We start from the raw sequence: 19,620 nt of genomic DNA, 5'->3' as shown, positions 1-19,620 counted from the left end.
TAAATGAAAAGGTAATGTGATATTGATATCACAGTATATGATTTGTTTATATCCATGTATCTAATATGAAAATAAAACAAATCATTATCCATTCCATATATGCTGCTCTTTTATTTGGTCATTACATTACTCTTGTGCTTTTGTAGTTTTAAGCAAATGCATGTTAAACTCTTGTAATTTCGAAATAATTTAAGGTGATAAACTAACAGGAATTCATTTCTGTAGTCATAATTAAATAAAACATTTTATGAGTGGAAGACATAACCAAAAGTTAATGATCTAAGTCATCTTTATTTTTTAAAAAATGAGTATAATAACATTAACATAAATTTAGAAAAATAATAATTTAGAATTTTTTTTTTAAGTGCTCACTGTAAAAACAACTTAATATTACAATTAACTACTCGAAAGTATTTAGATCTTTCTTTCTCTTTATTTTCAAATATCCAGTCTTCAATTTATATCTAACTTAAATAAAGCTGATTAAACAAAACATAAAAGCTAAGCAATAGCATTCATATCATAGTGGTATAATAAACATAGCATATTGAATAAGTAAGTATTTGTTGTATATCAAGGTAAGCCTTTATTCAAGAATCAATTTCCTGTTCATGTATTCTGATTTTATTGAAAGTATTTTGAGATTTATTATTTTAATTAATTCAAAATTAAAGTTTGATTGAGATTTACCTTACTATATTCCAATATAGTGTAATATATTATAAATTTGAAAAGTTTTTGAATAATATTTTTGTTACTGCACTGTTTTTTATGACAAATTAATCATTTATAAATTATAACATAATCGTAAATATACTTAAAATGTTTCCATTTGATAAAGTTATTTATCAGCCTAATTAGTGTTATTTGAAAATAAGATGCAGCTGTTAATGATTTAGAGTTGCAAAGAATTGTAGTTTATAGTAATTTTTTTTAAAACATAGAACTATTTAAATCCAATTTTCTAGTGACAATTCATACAAGGCTATATTCAGTTACATAAAATTATTTAAATGTAATTTCCTGCTAATATATCGGAGGATATAAGTTTTTTAATAGTGTTTTTCTAGCTGGTAAGTCATATAATGAAGAATTTCATGTCCATACTTGAAGCTTTCTCAGTATGTTTCAAAATATATAAAAAAAATATTGACAGATTAATAATAATGGTTTTGTTGATTAAAAGTTAATAATATTCATAACATTGAAGCCTGTCATTGACACTCTAAATGTAGGAAAGGAATAAACCTTTACTTAAAAAAAATAAAATTACTAGATTTTCCAATAATTAAACAGAAATGACACTGATTAAAATAAAATGTTACACATTGAACTAATATATTTTGCAAATATAGAAAACTTGACTGTTCAGCATATTTGTAATTTCAATATATATATATAACTGCCATTTTTCAAATGAATAATATACTTTTTGCAACATAGCCAAACATGGCTGTTGAATCAATCAATACTAAAAAGAAAGGCAATAAAGTAAATTTCCTTATTTGCAGACAACTGTGACTAATGAACTGAATGGAACCAAATTGCATATATAGACTGTGGAAGACACAGGGAACAAAATTTCACACAAAAAAAGTTGTCAGTACAATATGTTGTATAAATGGAAGAGTGCCATATTGAAAATGTTCCACATGAGCCTTGGGATCCTAATGTTTTGGTTCCAGTAGAACTAATATGTCTCTATATGATTTTTTTTTTTTTTTTTTTTAGTCTAATGGAATTTGGCTTTATTCTATTTATTAGTTTTAATTATAAATGCCTCTAAATAGGCAAAGTTATTTTATGGTCACCCTATAGTTTCATTATATAAATTTTTTGAAATGAAGTTCTAAGAATTCATATAAGAAAATAAAAATTAGAGCAAATAAGTTCTAGTTTGGGAAGAATTAATTTTACTTCCTAACACATGCAGCAGTTTTTTTTTTATGTCAATTAGAATAAATGTAATATAAGTCTATAATTAAGTAACAAACTAATGCTGGATTTTGAATGAAGCAATAACGGGAAAATAAAAATGTAACCAAATATCAAGTGCCAAATTCTTATTGGTTTGACAATGTAATATAAATAATTAAATGGTGAACAATATATAAAATAGTAATTAATGAAAATAAATAATACATAGCACTATATTACTTCACAATTTTTAGATTAAGCTTTAATAAGTTCACATCATAACTCTAAACTAGGTAGTTTAGAGTGATGAAAATAAAATTCATCAATTGCCAGCTTTATATAACTATAAAATGTAAATAAATGTGTTCATGGTAATTTCTTTCAGATTGCTGTTGTTTCACAGAATTATATTTGCAGTGTTTGAGACTAAAGTAATGCTGTCTTCTTCCTCTTGTGAATAATTGCAATATTTATTAATTTGTTTAAAAAATCTTGGTTGATTTCATTGTGTTATAAAAATAAATCGGGAGAATATATATATATATATATATTTCTTATCAAGAGAACAGATTTTACTTTGTCACAGTGCTGCATATTTACAAAATGCATAATATGAAACGTCCAAATTGCCAGTTAACAAAAATATCACTGAACAAACGAAATTCACAATAAAAAGAAGAGTACAAAACCAAACTAACTATAATATAATGAATTTATTTCTTACTGAAATTTATCAGAGAAATATGTCATATCATTGATATTTAATATGTTTATTTGTGCATTAATAAAATAAATTTCTCGGTTTCAACAATATATTCTTGCATGATTATTTACAGAAGATTTAATTCCTGGTATAATTTATATTTCAACAATAGTATAAAAATAAGAATTAAGGTATCACTAACAGTTAATGAATCAATGAATATTTATTCAGTTTTTAATTATGTTCAACTAAAAATTATTGCATGATTATTCAAAAAAAAAAAAAAAATGTTTAAAGGCATCTGTGTATTTTTCTTTCCAAATTAATGAATAGTTCTTTTAATTTGGACTCCAGTTAAATAAAGAAATAACTAAAAAGATTATACAAGTAATATAATGAATGAGTTTTTTTATAGTTCTGTTGTATGGATTAAATAATACAAAGATATTTACATAACTACACTATTGATGACTTACAACTGTACGCATTATTTGGTTAATTACTGCATACCGTTTTTTGGCTCGTGTATTAAAATTATATCAAATAATCTAGTGAATCTGTAGAACTACATCTTTCAAGAATTGAGAACTTGGTATTAGCTCAATGATAGTCAATAGATATTTTTAAGAAACTTTAATAATATTGATGTTCTATAAAGTATCTATTGCAATCAACTTTTTTTATTATCATTTTGGAATATAGCATAAGAAATAAAATACCTTTTTAACTTAATTTATACATAAATCTTAATTTTTCAGGATTTTTTTTTTATTCGATAGCAATTTCATTTTTTTATTGGCTTACTGTATATAATTAATAAAAAATTTAGCTTTGCAGCTATATTAGAAACAAAGCATATAATATATTTCAGCATTTCATAAACTTGTTTGTGGTATTTGACATTTTGAGACTGAATAAACTTATGTAATAAAATATATTAAAAGACTACAATGAAAATAGTTATTACAATTGTTTTTATTAGTATATATACAAAAATATGTTCTTTTCTATGAACAGAAATATACTTCTATAATTTTATATTATTACTTGATAAAAAAAATGAACACAAAGCTGTAGCAAATCTGAAAAGTCCAGGAAACAAAGTAAATACGAATGAAAGCATTTTGATTAAAACTTGTTTTAAATATTTATATACCAGCTGATTTTTTGTGAGATGGTTAAGAAAACTATAGATTTGTTTTCATTCGGTTTGCTTGGAAATCATTACCGAAACCAAGGTATGAATGGCTGCTAAGCATAAAACTTGTAATGTACTCTCAGTTAACTAAGGAACCACTGAGCATGCTTACCTATAGATATAGGATAAATATTTATTCGCATAAAATATAGGGATGTTACAGTGTTAAAGAACAGAATAAGAATATTTACAGATTGGTATCCTTAGGACTTCGCTTAGTTGAATGCTTACTAAACATTTCTTTTGATAAATGGTTTGCAATTAAAACAAAAATAGCAACTACAACCTGCTGTTTATTTACTGAATTATAAGGCATATGTGAATGCCTTATATGGCATTGAAGAACAATAGTTGCGAATTATAAATAATCTGCGTGAATCGAGCCTTTTTACTGCTTTTATCATGCAAATATATATTTTGAATACTTTACCAAAATCTGACATGGAACTATAATTGTAGTCACAAGATCACATACCGAATTTCATTGATTTAAGTAATTGCGTTTATGATTTATTGCGTTTATATGCATGTGAAAGTACAGATAGACAAACGGTCAGTCCTTTGAGAGATTTAGTTCAACATTTGATAAGAATCTAATTTTAAATGCTTAACTTGTATGCCAAATTTTATCTCTTTATGTTTTGTAGTTATAGAGTCTACCTGTGTTCAAACAACCATCCAGACAGACTTCCTCAAAATGGATTTCATTCAAGATTTGACGGAAATTTTTAAATTTGGTCTTAAGTCCGTGTACCAGATTTCATCCGTCTAGCTCTAAGGGGTTAACAAACGTAATGCCAAAAATGTGTTTCTCGAACTTATTGGGTGGAAACGTGGAGAGTCATTAAAATTTCGAATTTTTTAACGATTATAATATTTTCTCTACATTTCGTATAAAAGAAGGTAAAAAGTAGTGAAACATATTTTTAAAAAATGATTAGAACATGATTAATTAACATAACTTGAACCATATCAGTGATACGCTATTGCAAGCACAAATAAATGAAAAACCCTTAATCGTTGTGATTTCTATTATGTGTATAGTCTGTAATAAAGGTAAAGGATAACAATATTTATTGCCACACGTTTCGTACTCATAGTTTTAATATAACAGATACTCCCTGTCGTAAAATGCCTTTTTTTTAACTAAAAAAAAATTGATCAATAAAAATTAATTTTTTTAATAATTCTAAAATTTTATATCAGATTCAGAAATTTCTATTTTATTTTTTTACAATTTTCTAACAATTATAAAATCGCTTTTTCAGTAATTTTTTTTTTTTTTTTTTTTTTTTTGTATATGTGTTCGTTCACATAATTAAAGTTTATCTAATCTAAATTAAATCAACATTTTCAGAGATGGATGAAAAAATTCTTAAATTACTTTTTAAAAATTAGTTGCTTGTCTTAATTTATTAGCTCATTATTTATAAATATGTACATTAATGTTCTAAAAAAATCTTCATTAAGATTCACCTGATAGTCTTATTAAATCAGAAGAGAACTATATGAAAATGGAATGGAAAAAAATTGCACTTTAGCTCCACTAATATTTTCCACAATGAACTGTGGAACAATGAGCATCACACATAAGAATTATATAGAACAATAATCATCTTATTATATTTTTACATTCTAAAAGTTACAAAAACATACACACAGGCAGTGTCGCTTTCCCCGCACAAACGTTGGAGGCGGTCGCCTCGTATCTCGAAGGGTTGAGGATCAAAATCTATATAGCAGTGCTGAGATAGTGGTATTTTTATTTATTTATTTTTGCATTGTAGGTTGGATCTTAGATTTTTCCCCTCTACTCTAAAAAAATGAAAAAAGAAAGCAAGCAACCGAATGAAAATGATTGGAGTCAAGCAAAACGTAGGATGTAATAAGTAAGAGCAATATTCATTTCAAAAGCAGGAATATTCGCAAAATTCCTAAGATATAAAGAATTATAAAAATAAAAAACAACAACAATATATCACTTTTTCAAAATAAGTTGCAATATGATTAGCAATATTATATGATTCGAATATTATTATTAATCGAGGGTGACCCAAATGCTTTTTTCTCAACCAAATAGGCAACCTATTTTGATTTACAATGATGTATGCATTCTAATTCAAATTAACTTTCTTTCAGATTTCAGAATATTTTTCTTGGGATTTATTTATTTCAAATTTGATTGCACATCAGCAAGATCCAATCAATTTCCTTTTGTTCGCTAACTGACTCACTAGTCAATAGTTCTCAGCTATCATAAGATTAAAAAAAACAAAACAAAAAAAAACCCTTCTTTAATGAGAAATATCAATGCCACATCCTTTTCTCTCTTTACGGAGAAGAGGATGTAACATTGACTCCCGCTCCACATCTTGACTTTATGCTGAGGGGATGACGTTGTTTTGTAAACTCTTCTGCGTATTTTCCTTTCCTGCCTGTCCATATTTCCGTTTCAGCTATTTATATTATCATAAAATATTGGCTTTTTTTTTTTTTTTTTTTGCTGAATTTTTGAAGATAGTCATTTTTGTCTATTGAATTGTGAAGACAAACAAATGCACTTTTTTTTAAATTAAAAAATGCATTTTTTTTTCAGCTATTATAAATATTTATTAATTTCCATTTTTGAATGACATAAAGAGAATTCATTCGATAGTTTTCCGTATAAGCTAAACCTTTTAAAAAGAAAATTAAGTATAATTTGTTACAAAATATAATGAATAATAGTTAAAGGTGAAATAATAATGATAATGTTAATGATTGCCATTTACTTATTTTCATATTAATTTAATATTTTTAAATGAAAGAAAAAAGTATGAATTCTTTTTTAAAAAATTCCAAAATAAACAAGGAATATATAATTATTTAAATTATCCTGGTGTGAGATCCCAGTATAAACAGGAATTTGAGACATATTATTCTTATTTCATGGATTCATAGGTTAGGATTATTCATTATTCTTAGGATTAGGATTGTTTTCTAACTTTATTTCCATAAAAAAGCTTTAAAAATGCATTTAGTATAAAAACTAATACGAAAAAAATTACAAAAATGTTATTATATTAGAGTAAAGAATCACATCAAACGGTATCTATTATTCAACAACAACAAAAAAAAATTGTTATCAGTTAAATCGTTGAGTTTTTATTAAATTGAACCCATTTATGGGAATATTAACATTTATTAAAGCAAATTATTGACTCTTAAAAGACGCTCATGTAACTTTTTCTTTCAAAATTCCTTTTCTTTTGATTCTTTCATCATTTTCATTTTTTTTAAGACGTTAGTTTTTTTTTTTCTTTTCTTTTTGTTCTCACCAATTAGTTTATGAATTTTTCCTTTTATTTTCTTAAAATAGTATTTAGATTCAGGGAAAAAAAATGAAAAAAAGAGGAAGCATTTAAATTCAATGAATTATATTTAAACAGTTAATTCTAGAAATATTGATGTTTTAGCCTTTAAATATAAATGTGCGTTATAAATCAACACTATGTATAATATGTTGATAATTATAATATTTAAATCATAAATTGTTTCGGCAAAAAATGTAAGAACTGTCACATAATTTAACACGAATACTTCATTCCTTAATATACAGTGGGTAAAAAGTTTCCGTATGGAAGACTAAAATAAAAATAAACTAGCATAATTTCTAATCTGCTTTTTATCTTTATAAACTACTCTTTTTTACAAAACTCAGCAAGTCCGTTTGCAATTTTTAAGATAAATGACGAAGTATCATGCAAAAAAAGTTTTCGTACTCAATATGCGAATTCCTCCTGACGTGCTCTACTACTAATCCACAGTAAAAATTTGAAGTTTGATGGTTAGTCAGAGTGAAGAATACGGCATAACAACAGCAGTTTGATTCCAATGTTTCGCTGGTCGTCTTAAAATAGAAATTCAGAAATCCATTCGAGAGTTAGTGATTCGGTTGCGAAAAAATGGATTATTTATGAAAAAAAAATCGGTGAAATGACTTACAAACCAAAGTCTACATTATAGTATATTGTTGAAAGATACCGTGATGTGTAAAAATTTAAGGATAGAGATTGATCCGGAAGAACTCCGAAGTTAAATCGCTTGCATAAAAGAAATATCATGTGTAAGGTGCAATATAATCCATCGGATTAGTGCACCTCAACTTGCAACTGATTTAATGGTTAATTACAACATTAAATTAGCATCTTAAATTGTGAGAAATGTCATTTAAAAAAAAGGTTGTAATGGATGTGGGGCCCGTAAGAAGCCTGTTATAAGTCTCTGCTACAGAAAAAGCGTCTCGAGTTTACAAAGAAGCATATAAGCAAACCTCTATCTTCTTGGGAATCGGTCCTTTTTAGTGATGAATCAAAATTTAATATCTGTGGGTCATATGGTCGAGATATGATCTAAAGGGAATCAAAACAGCATATGTTACTTAAGAATTTATGTGGAACTGTGAAGCAGGGTGATGGTTCGAATATGGTATGGGGGTATATAAGTGCTGCTGGTGTCGGATATTTATGTTTTATAAATCGAAATATGGATAGGTACATGCATCTTGACATTCTAAAACAAAACGTTTTAACCAATACAGATAAACTGTCCCTTGGAATGGACTTTTACTTTTCAAGCACACCTCCAAGATTTGTCAAGAGTAATGTCTCTATAATGTTAAAAAACAGCTTCATATCCCTCCCCAGTCTCCCGATTTAATCCTTATAGGACATTTATTAGAAGAAATCGGTCGTGAACTAAAAAAATATGATTCAAAGAACAAGGTTGAACTCAAAAGGGTCATTCAAGACATTTGGAGTATTATTTCTCCAGAAACAACAAAAAACTGATGGGGGTTATGCCACAACATTTGAGAGAAGTGATAAAGGCCAAAGGAAGGCCTACCGATCATTAAATGCAAGTTGGTCAGCATGAAAAAGGTTTTTCATGTACTATATAAATACCGAAATACTATATAAATACCGAAATACTATATAAATACCGAAACTTTTTTGTTCCTTATTAGTGGCATTTTTTTTTAATTTTTATTCTTTCAATTTAAGCATTTAATTTTCTTCATAGTTTTTCCTTTATAATATACGTAAATAATAAATGAAATTGTGTTAAACCAATTTTAAAATTTTCATTTTCATAACAAAATATTTTGTGACAAAAATTAAACTTTTATTAACAGTCATAGCTGCGTACGGAAACTTTTTTTACCCACTGTATATAGATGTGGGAGCTGCTAACAGTACCGCTCACGCTCATGTATCTTTTTATGTGTTTTATGTTAGTTTAGTAATGTTTTGTCCTTGTAAACTTAATAAATATATTTCACATATTAATGCTGATCGTTGCCTTTCCTCACATTTTGGAGGGCTCGACCTGTCTCGTGATGCCCCTAACAAATTCCGCCAAATCGTCGAAATTTTGTGGACGTTAGTACAATATATTTAAGACGTTAAATTGATGTTAAAAATTTTCATAAGAGTAGATTTTTGCTGTGGACGATTAACTGGATTAATGAATGGACGTTCGTGCATGTTTTTGATGGATATGACTCAAGTGAAAACTTTCAAGGCTCAATTATTTCTTGTGCAACTATGATGACATATACTAGCTGCTTTAAAAAAGGAACCTCATCCTGTTCGACGTCTCTAAAATTCTAATTCTAATTCAATTTCTAAAGAAGAAATTGAATTATTTGGAAATATATGAATTATTTAGGAGTTAATTGTTTAACTGCTCCCAACCAGATAGGCGCAATTTTTTCCCACACATTTTTTTCCCTTCTAAATAAACGCGATTCTTGATAACTTTGTAATTTATAGTGCGTTATTTTATTTCATCTCCCCATTAAATTTTAATCCCGGTTGAATATGTATTATTTCTGTTCTAATTCATTAAAATGTTTTTAAAATTAGGCGATATTCCATTAATTGCTAACTCACTTAAATGCTAAAACTAAAAAATTAATTCACTAAATTGCTTAACTCTGTGCTAGGTTACAATAATTTTGACCTATTCTTCCCGAAAACCAATGAGAAATTTTGAAAGATTTGAAAATTTAGATATAGAAAAATATAAACAAGAATTGTTGAAGAATTTTTCTTTATCTGATTTTATCTTCGTTTCTGATTTATTACATTTCGAAGTAATTGAGAGCGACAAAGATACTTTGCATGAAAATATTTTTAAAGCCATAACCAATTTAACTAAATATCAGAACTCGCTAGATATCGTTTTTTTTAAATTTTTTTATCGGAAACAGAAAAAGAACTTTTGTCTCTTAAAGAGATTTCGCAAACTGAAAGAGAAAGCTCATCTAGTAATGCCCATAATATTTCTTCCTTCCCCCTCCCCGCTACTTCAGACGAAACATACATAAATAACAGTCAGGCATTAATTACTGGCGCCAAAAGGGAATCACTCGAAAATGATCCTTCGAATAACCAAACGATAAATGCAATAAATCTTCAGTTTTGCTTTTTATTACGCGATCTCTGTGGCAGTTGTAGAAACTTCACAGGAAATGATTCATATTCTATTATTATTATTATTTTGTGATATTGAAGATAATTTTTCGCTTCTTCCTTCTTTAAGCGAACTACAAAAATTTATCTTTACACAGAGGTTAGTTTCCGGTGCAGTTAAATCTTTTTTATTTTCTCAGGGAAATCTAAATTCGTATCATGCTTTTAAAACTGCACTCATTAATGAATTTTCCAATAAAGTAACTTCTATTGAAATACATAAACAACTAGAAAGACGTAAAATGCCCTCGAATGAAACTTTTATGCAGTATTTTATTGCCATGCATGAAACTGCGAATCAACCTGAAACCATTATTGATGAACGTTCTGTTATTTAATACACAATAAATGGGATACAGGGTTCCCCTTTAAATAAATTTATTCTTTACGTTGCAAAATGTTATTCTGAGTTTAAAGAAAAATTACCTATTTTCGAAACTGTCGCAAGCGCAATGAATACAAATAATTCAAAGGCGTCCCATTCTAGATATGCTAATGCCGGCCAACGACGTGGTACAACTCAAAAAATTCCTGTCCAACAAAGAGAATCAAAATCGAATCTTAGTAATCCGACTAACAGTAAGATGCGTTGTTTTAACTGTAACAATTTTGAACATATCTCAGAATCTTGCCATAATCGTTCTCGTGGTCCTAAATGTCTTTCTTGTAATCTTTTCGGACATACATCTTCCGATTGTCCCCGTACTACTCGGAATGACAGTTTTACCCCACTTGATAATGTCAATACTGTAAATTTATTGTCTTCTCCGTCGACCATGCAGGTTGTTATTTTTAATAATACAATTTCCGGATTAGTCAATACTGGTGCTGTTTTTTTTTTTTTTTTTTTTTTTTTTTTTTTTGGGGCTCTTCTCAAACATTTTTCATAGATTAAACTAGGATCTCCACCGTTGACGAATAACAAGACAACACTAACTGGATTCGGTTTTTCACGAACTAAAATAATAGGTTCCTTTGAATCTGAAATTATTATTGATAAATAAAGTTTTCCAGTTTCTATTTCTGTGGTACCTAACAATTGTTCTACTTATGATCTCTTATTAGGTTGCGACGTAATAAATCAGACAGATTTGACAATTAAACATGATGGTCCAAAATTTCTAAATCTGATGATCCTGTTGTAACTGACAGTTTTATAATGACCATTTTTGCAGATACTCCCACGTTTGATATAGGTCCGAATATTTCTAAACAAACTCGCAATGACGCTGAATGGCTCTTGTTAGCATATAAACCTAACAAAACTAAAACCGCGAACATCGAACTTGATATGGCGCTTATTGACGATGAGCCAATCTTCCACACTCCCCGATGTTTACCCTTTGCCGAACGTGATATAGTAAAAAGCAAATAGACGAATGGTTAAAAAAATGGAATTATAGAACCATGTTCTTTACCTTATGTTAGTCGTAGTTCGTAAGAAAGAATAGATCATAGACTATTAAATCGTAAATTAGTTAATGATCATTATTCTTCATTGATGACATTTTCTTAATTGATGGCACCATGTTGCGTCATTGATCACATGATGCTTTCACGACTTTAGCGGCAGACGAGAGCTTGGCAGTGAGACGGTAAGACGTACCGCTCACGCTCATGTATCTTTTTATGTGTTTTATGTTAATTTAGTCATGTTTTGTACTTGTAATCTTAATAAATATATTTTACATATTAATGCTGCTGGTCGTTGCTTTTCCCCATATATATATATATACACACACACTCACAAGAAATAATGGGAATACGAAAAGAAAAAACTTTTGTCCTTTTTCTTATGTTGCGTAAAATACGCATTTTTTCTTTTTTTTTTAGTTTTCTTAGCATTAAATATTTTGAAAGCACAGCGAATGCTTCATAAAATTCGCAATTTCAAAAAGGAAGGTTAAATATTTTTAAAGAACTACATATATTTTTTAATCCTTATGTGTCGAAATTTACTGCTTTTTTGATATGCATAACTCTTCAAAAAATATATAGCTCTTTTTTTGGGCGTTCATCGTCCTAAGTAAAATGTATGGCATTTCTCGAATAAAACCTTGATAGCTATGTTCATAAGAACCGACAGGAAGCCACTGAGGAAACGAGAGCACTTATTTCTTTTTACACTAGAACTAGCCGGAAGGGTCTTATAATTTAAAGATGCCTCCACATTTATGAAAAGTAGGTTAAAGTAGTTTGACTCTCATAATTTATTTCAACAGTTCAAGACAGAAATAAGAGTAAAAATGTTTTTTTTTAATCAAATTGATTGCGAGACATTTAAAAATACTGTAACATATATACCTAAAACTAAACATTGAAAGAGGCGAGAAAAATTCTTATTATTTTATCATTCTACGCTTTGTTGCATTAAATATTTACTTATAAAAACATGATTATTTAAATATTTCTAAAAAAGTTCAGCAAATGTAAATAATTAATAAATATTCATGATAAAATACAAAAGAGCAATTGTTCTATCTGATTGCCATGAACTTTGTAATTATAAATAGAAATTCAACTTACGTCAGATTTCGAAACAGTTTTATGTTTGTGTAAGGATAGTTTCTCGTTTATTATAATAATTTTAATTGCCAGAAGTAACAAGATTTTACTTTTTGCCACATGATTATATAAACATTGACTGAGATTTTGGAATAAATCTGTACAATATTTATTCATTTATCACATATTTAATATGCTTTAACTTTCTTTCTGATAAATTACATTCCAGTGAGCCTTCCAAATCGATTATTTTGGAAAAATTAATTATTATTTTAATGATCAAAATGCAATAGATTTCTAATATGCCAATGATGAGCTTAAACTGGCATGGAATATTATGTTTCTCATTATATTTCATGCCAGTTTAACATTTTGCTAATGAACGCTTTGTCAGCTTATCTAAAATTTCCAAGTCACGAAATGTTTGCCACTAGATATATTTAAAAATACAAACCTTCTAAATTTTTTGGCGTTAAAATTATAGTCAAATGCTGATGCTAGTTTTTCTCTGATAATTATAAGGAAAATATCTTTTAAGCGTTGTATTTTATTTTTATTTTGTTTTTGAATTGACAACTATAGAGTTTTGCATAATTATATAAGCAGATTAATCAAAATTTAAAGTAATAATTTCAATATTTCTAAAAGGCCACACTCATGGATTTTTATGAAAGTAAAATTTCTTTTTTTTAATTTTATTTTATGATTTAGACGTTATCAGTTTTTAAATGTGCTGGATTTAAAGACAGAGAATATATTTTTTTCTATTTTTTGCGTGAGAATCCATGATGCAATGAAAAGTTATAAAAACTGAAGCCTGTATATTTAGATTACTAGAAATGTTTGACGATTATGAGAATCGATATTCTCTAAAACAATTGATTTCCAATAAGGCGATGAGGCCGACATATAAAGAAAAGCAAAAACACATTTCAAAGAATAATATTAAAAAAAAACAATATTTGGAAGGTTTTTTTTGTGTTAATTTTTCAAAAAGAACCAATGTCGAAATTAAGGAAGCTGCTCAAAATTTTAAAGAGCATTAATCAGAGAAAATCGAATCCGAATTTAGTATTGAAATTGTATATTTCAAATTCATGTCACAACTTCTCGAAACAAATGAAGAAAAAATAATACTTGCAATGAATTCTTACAAACCAGGACTGGGCAGATTTTTTCAGGGAACAGGCTACTTCTAATTTTTTCAAGGTGTTGCAGTCCACCTAGTGGCGTAGGTCAACAATATTTATTATAACTTAATAATAAATACAGAATATGTACTTACCTACATAACAACAAACATAATAATTAATTTTCACAAATATAATAATATCAAATGATGCATTTAATATCCAAAAATTCAAAATACATTAAGGGAATTGGGATAGACTCGACAACGAAAACAGTCAAAATTTTAATTGTAAATAAAGGGGATTTTATACAAGTAAAAATTATTCCTCAATAAAAATATGGCACATATAGAAAGAAATGTTTTCAATTAAATACAATAAAAAACAGTTATATTTTAAAGCATTTATTTTTCTATTACAAATCGAAAATGTATTAAGATGCGACTATCCACGCAAATGCAGGTACACATAGGTACGCTCAGAAAAAAAAAAAAAAAAAAATTTCTGCTTAGCAGCATCTTAAACTTAACATAATATATGTGTAAAAGTATAATAATTACAATGAACTCATTTTTGTTTCATTAGACCAAAAGTAAATTTTTAAAAAAAAACTTTAAATGTCATATAACTTGAAAACCACAAAAATATGTGATATTTTTCATCATAAATATCCTCTTAAATTTATATTACTCCCAGGAATATATAAAAAAGGGTTTAATAGATACATAATGATTTTATATATTATAGTATAAAATTTTAAATCTCTATGATGAACAGAATTTTGTATATGTGTACCTGAAGTTGAGAAAAAAAAACATGTTTTGAGAAACTATAAAACTGCAAAAAACTATATATTTACCTACAAAAAAATCTATACTAATTTTTAAAATCTCCCTGGACTATATTCATCTTGATTTGATATTTCCTGTAGCTCAGATACTCTTTTAATTTGTCTTTTAATTGTTCTTTACAAGTTTTTTGTGCATAATATCATCTTCTCTGATACGAAGCAAATCTATTTTTTTCAATACATTACAAGCATTTCTACCCGGTGTAATACCTAAATTTTTTAGTACTTCAATTCTACTGTAAACTCCATCATCAAATCATTCATTTAAAATAAATCATTTTTATCTAAAGTTAGTTCTTGTAGTTACAGTTAGTAGAAAACTTCAGCTACATCCTGTCCATCAATATTTCGGTATATAATTACTAACTGCTAATCTTCCACTGGATTCCAGTGGTCGTGACGGGAAAGATATGTTGTCTTAATTATATTTATCGTTGAAAATACAGATTTACACAGGTAGGTAGAACCAAAGAACAATATTAAATTGCATCCAACTTTTTGTTAAATTAGGATACGTCCATTAGATTCAAAGCGGATTTCAACCCTTTTTAATCGATTCCTTTATTTTCAAAAATTTCATTCTTATTCGATTTTTTTTAGAAACTGAGACTCATCAAGTATTATTGGTATTATCTTGTTTTATCATATTTTCCGAGTCTACAAAATCAATGATTTCATTCCTCTTTTAAAAGAGTCTTCTCTCAAAGAGTTTTTAACAAAAAACATAAAAAACTTTATGTTAAAGTGGTAGTTTATTTATTTGCATTACAATTAAAAATGTTTTAAAGAAAAAATTAGTTTATTACGAAAAGGAACAAGAATGAGTTAAAATAAATAATTTTAATGAGGTCATTTATAAAAAATTCTATTTTTCCGCTGAGAAGGAATCCACGTAATGAAAATAAAATTAATAATAATATAAAAACTTAAACATTTTAATAAATTAAACTTTGTTCTTTACCACAATTCCAAACATATTACTGGTGATGTATAAAAATTATTTGTGTTTACCTTATGCCAACATTTAGATTTTCTGTTACACGTTTAAAAAAAGTATTCACATTTGGATGAATTTCTATACATCATCCAAGATGTATTTGAAAATCTATGAAGGGAAATTTATCAGTGGTAATTTATTTAAAATATCACTTTTATTTTTAAAAGGATTTAAAAATAAGTTATACATCTGTTTAAAAAAAAACTGGGGATTCTTTGGCAGAAGCGGAATTCTCACGCTAATTGGGTACATTGGGTGTGAATATCAAACCGTTCCAGTCATGGAAAAATATTAAATCTATGACAGAAATTATGGCTTTATATCCATTTAATGGATATCATATATGGAATTTGTATGCAGCATTGAGTATCTACAGAAACTTCTTTAAGGGAAAAAAAATGAATATCTTATTGTGGAATTTTGAGTGTGATAGAAATCTGGTTTTTGCACAATGTGCAAAATCTCATTGTGCACAAAGTTGTGTGTTTTGGTTTGCACAAAGGTCTGGTTTTTGCACAAAGAGGCTTATTGCTTCAAGCGATAGTCATTATCAGGCATGGTGTCAGGAAAGCTTCGGTCTAACTCTTTGTGAAATGAAAAACTCTGCATGTGACCAGTAAGTCCGGCAACAATAACAGGGGAGGTGTCTTTTCCTGGAACATGCGTCATTACGTAAAGGATTTTCCCTATACATGATTGAATTCTTGTTCTTTAGATTTAATTGGACAGATCATATCGATTGTAAATTTTCTGTCGTGATCCAGGACCTGCAATCAAAATATCACCAGTAAAATCATATCAAGGATTTGAATCACACCTCTCTTTGAAAAGTATTAATCACTGGATTTGGGAGTTTTTAATATTGATTACATAATAATAATGCGTAAAATATTCAATACAATAAAATAAATGCAATACAATAAAAATGATATTATAAATGCAATACAATAAAAACGATATTAAAAATTTTATATTTATCGATGCACATTAACATCCATTCATACAAAGATGCGATGGTTGGTGAATATGGCCATAAATGCCAAAATTATAATATTGCTTTTATTACGTTGTAAAGTATCATATGCTGCCATCTGTTGTCGGGCAAGTATAAGTTCTATTTTGGAAAGAACTTTTTGTTTCTACCAAAAATTTCTTCTTTTTCCTTAAAAAATTATAAATGTTTAGTTTCATCAATAATTGTCAAAACCTGGATTTCATTTTCAATACGCTGGATTTATAAATAGACGTCTCGTAGTACATTGAAACCGAAAAATGATATACACACGCCTCAAATTATTCTGTTATTTAGTTCGGCAATTTTTAACCTGAGCAAATTTTATTGCGTTTGACCAATTATGAAATAAAATAACCTGCATTTTGAGAGAATTGTTGTGCCTTTCAATCAAAGTTGAATTTTCTTTGTGCTTAAAATAAATCAAATTTAAAAAAAAACTGTAAATGGTTTCAAAAAATAAGTCTTGTTTTTAAAAGCAATTGCTTTTGTCCCCGTTTCTTTAATTTATTTCGATAGCAAGTCATATTGTCGAGCTAAAAATTTCTCTTTTGTTTTAAGTTATAATAGTGACCGGAAACTATAAAGAATAAATTTAAGTAAAACTAAAAGTATTAATCAGAATTAGATTCAGTAATTACATACTACATATGCAATAGAGCTCCTTAAGAGATACTCCGTTTCCATAATCTACCACATTCACTCAAAGTCTGTCTAGTCCAGTGGATAAGACATCGAACAGTCAAGGTCAGGGGTTGGAAACATAGGGGAAGTCTCAAATGCCTGAAAGGGGAGATTTAGTAAGAACAGTGCTTACTATTAAGGAGAAATGTCTATGTGGAAGCTTAAATTTCCTCTCTATATTCTAATAATTAAATTTAAGGTCTTTAGTTTTGTATACTATTATTCAATACAGCATAATATTGCTTAATATTATATAACACTGTTTAATATCATGTAATAATACTGTATAATATTATACAGTATTGTATAGCATTACTCAGAATCATGAAAAAAAATATTGTATAGTATTATAAAGTTTTTACATTTTATACTGTTTCAATAATGGGGAAAATGTTATGTTACTTTTGCAAATTTTATAATATATTTTATATTATGTGCTACTTGGATCGTGGTAGATTTACACTTAGAAAGAGTTTTTTCAACAGACCAATGGCACAATAGTCCTAGGTGAAAGATCTGGGAACTTCGCAAGAATATATTGAAAATTATAAATGCAATGCCTGTCAGTCCTTAGATTTTTAAGGAATGCAGTGGTGTTTTCGAAATATGACTTGTATCTTTGTCTTGATGAAGTTTCGCTCTTTGGAAGTCATTGAGATAAAGAAATGGAACCTCTTCTGCAAACAGCGAATGTAAAACTATTTCTTAATATTACTTTGAGGTCATTTGAACATTTCCCCCCTCTCTTGTTGTATTTAATTGCCCATTGTGAAATTTTGTGACAAATACTTGCTGAAATTTTATTTGCATTGGCGGAACCAGGCTTGTAAATTTTTTCGTTTTCTATAGTAAATTGACTATTTTTGTTGCAGTTATTTAGGGAAATACATGCTTCATTAAGGGTTGCAATGTATTTTTATTCATTTTCTGTTAATTAATTTTCATACAGGGGTCTACAAAGTGCTCTGCGTTGAGCCAAATGCTTCGGTAAAAAACTGGTAAACATTAAATTTAAAAAAAAAAAATTTTTTTTAAGGCGTAAAGCTTAGTTTATTATTTTATTTATTGTTACTACAGATGTATTTAAAACTTTTTCAATTGATTTCTGTATTGGAGTATATTCTCTTGTTACCAGCGATTTCACTTGAAAAATATTTGAAAGAGTATTTACCTTTTTCGGGTATTCGCTTGAAGTCTTCTTTCCATATAGAGGTAAATGATTGACGGTTTTCCCCTGTATGATTGATAATGTTGCTCATTTTGCAGAAATTTTAAGATCATGCTTTTCACAAAATTCTTGAATTATGGAGTAGGAATATTGCTCTTCGAAAATAGGGGGGGAAAAAAGCCCCCCCCCAAAAAAAAACGTTGTTTATGCGCGACATACATTTTGAAAGAAGAAAAATTAAGAAGGCAATTTCTGATTTCGCATAATAAGCTGTCACCAGAAGTTTTTTTAAAATTTTTTTTTTTATTCCGAAGCATTTCTTTCTTTTTTTAAAATTATTTTTCGAAATTTTCCTAAAATTGTGTAAATATTATCTATATTTTTATCATGGTGTATTTTCCTCTTTCTACAATATTTGCTATTTTCTATCAGGATTGTAAGTATTACCCTGACATGATTTACGAAATATTTTGTCAGGTATTAATTTCACTTGTCGTTGCTGTTGTTATTCCGTGTGACATAATGACAACAGGATAAATTTATTTTTATTTAAAGGGATGAAATACAGTGAAGTGAAATAATTTAAACAACACTTCTTGATTCTCTACCAGAAGGCAAGACAGAATGCAATGCGAAGTGAAAATATTTTGATAATTCGTGCTGTTTGACGATGATATGTATTAAATTTTTGCCTTGCTGATTTAAATCTTGTATATAACATGGTAAACTATCTTGTGCTGATGTGAAACATCGTTTATCTGGCTTTTTATTGGCTCATAATGATTGTATTTTCTTTTATTTTTTTTGTTGTTAGATTCTGTTCATGAAAGAATCAGAAGTTTTGGTTTTTGGTTAGTTGAGGGTACATTTTTATTGATGGTTAATTTTTTATGAATTTTGACCTCATCTATAATTCCTCGTATAAGCATTGCAGTAAGTTT

General features: G+C 27.8%; 1 protein-coding gene across 3 annotated transcripts in view; it reads left to right on the top strand.

Moving 5' to 3' along the window:
- The first annotated feature begins 19,271 nt into the window (after positions 1 to 19,271).
- LOC129958464 (E3 ubiquitin-protein ligase NRDP1-like) overlaps positions 19,272 to 19,620 on the top strand; it is a 33,133-nt gene continuing 32,784 nt past the window's right edge. For 2 of the 3 annotated variants that reach the window (XM_056070960.1, XM_056070958.1), the window contains exon 1: positions 19,278 to 19,612. The gene's annotated coding sequence lies outside the window, so the exon portion shown is untranslated. Of the gene's footprint in view, positions 19,613 to 19,620 lie in introns of all 3 variants that reach the window. The other variant, XM_056070959.1, reaches the window with a different exon arrangement.

Source organism: Argiope bruennichi, chromosome X1 (assembly GCF_947563725.1).
Source record: "Argiope bruennichi chromosome X1, qqArgBrue1.1, whole genome shotgun sequence".
Taxonomy (NCBI): domain Eukaryota; kingdom Metazoa; phylum Arthropoda; class Arachnida; order Araneae; family Araneidae; genus Argiope; species Argiope bruennichi.
The sequence above is the reverse complement of the archived record's forward strand: the minus strand, read 5'-3'. Positions and strand labels throughout refer to the sequence as shown.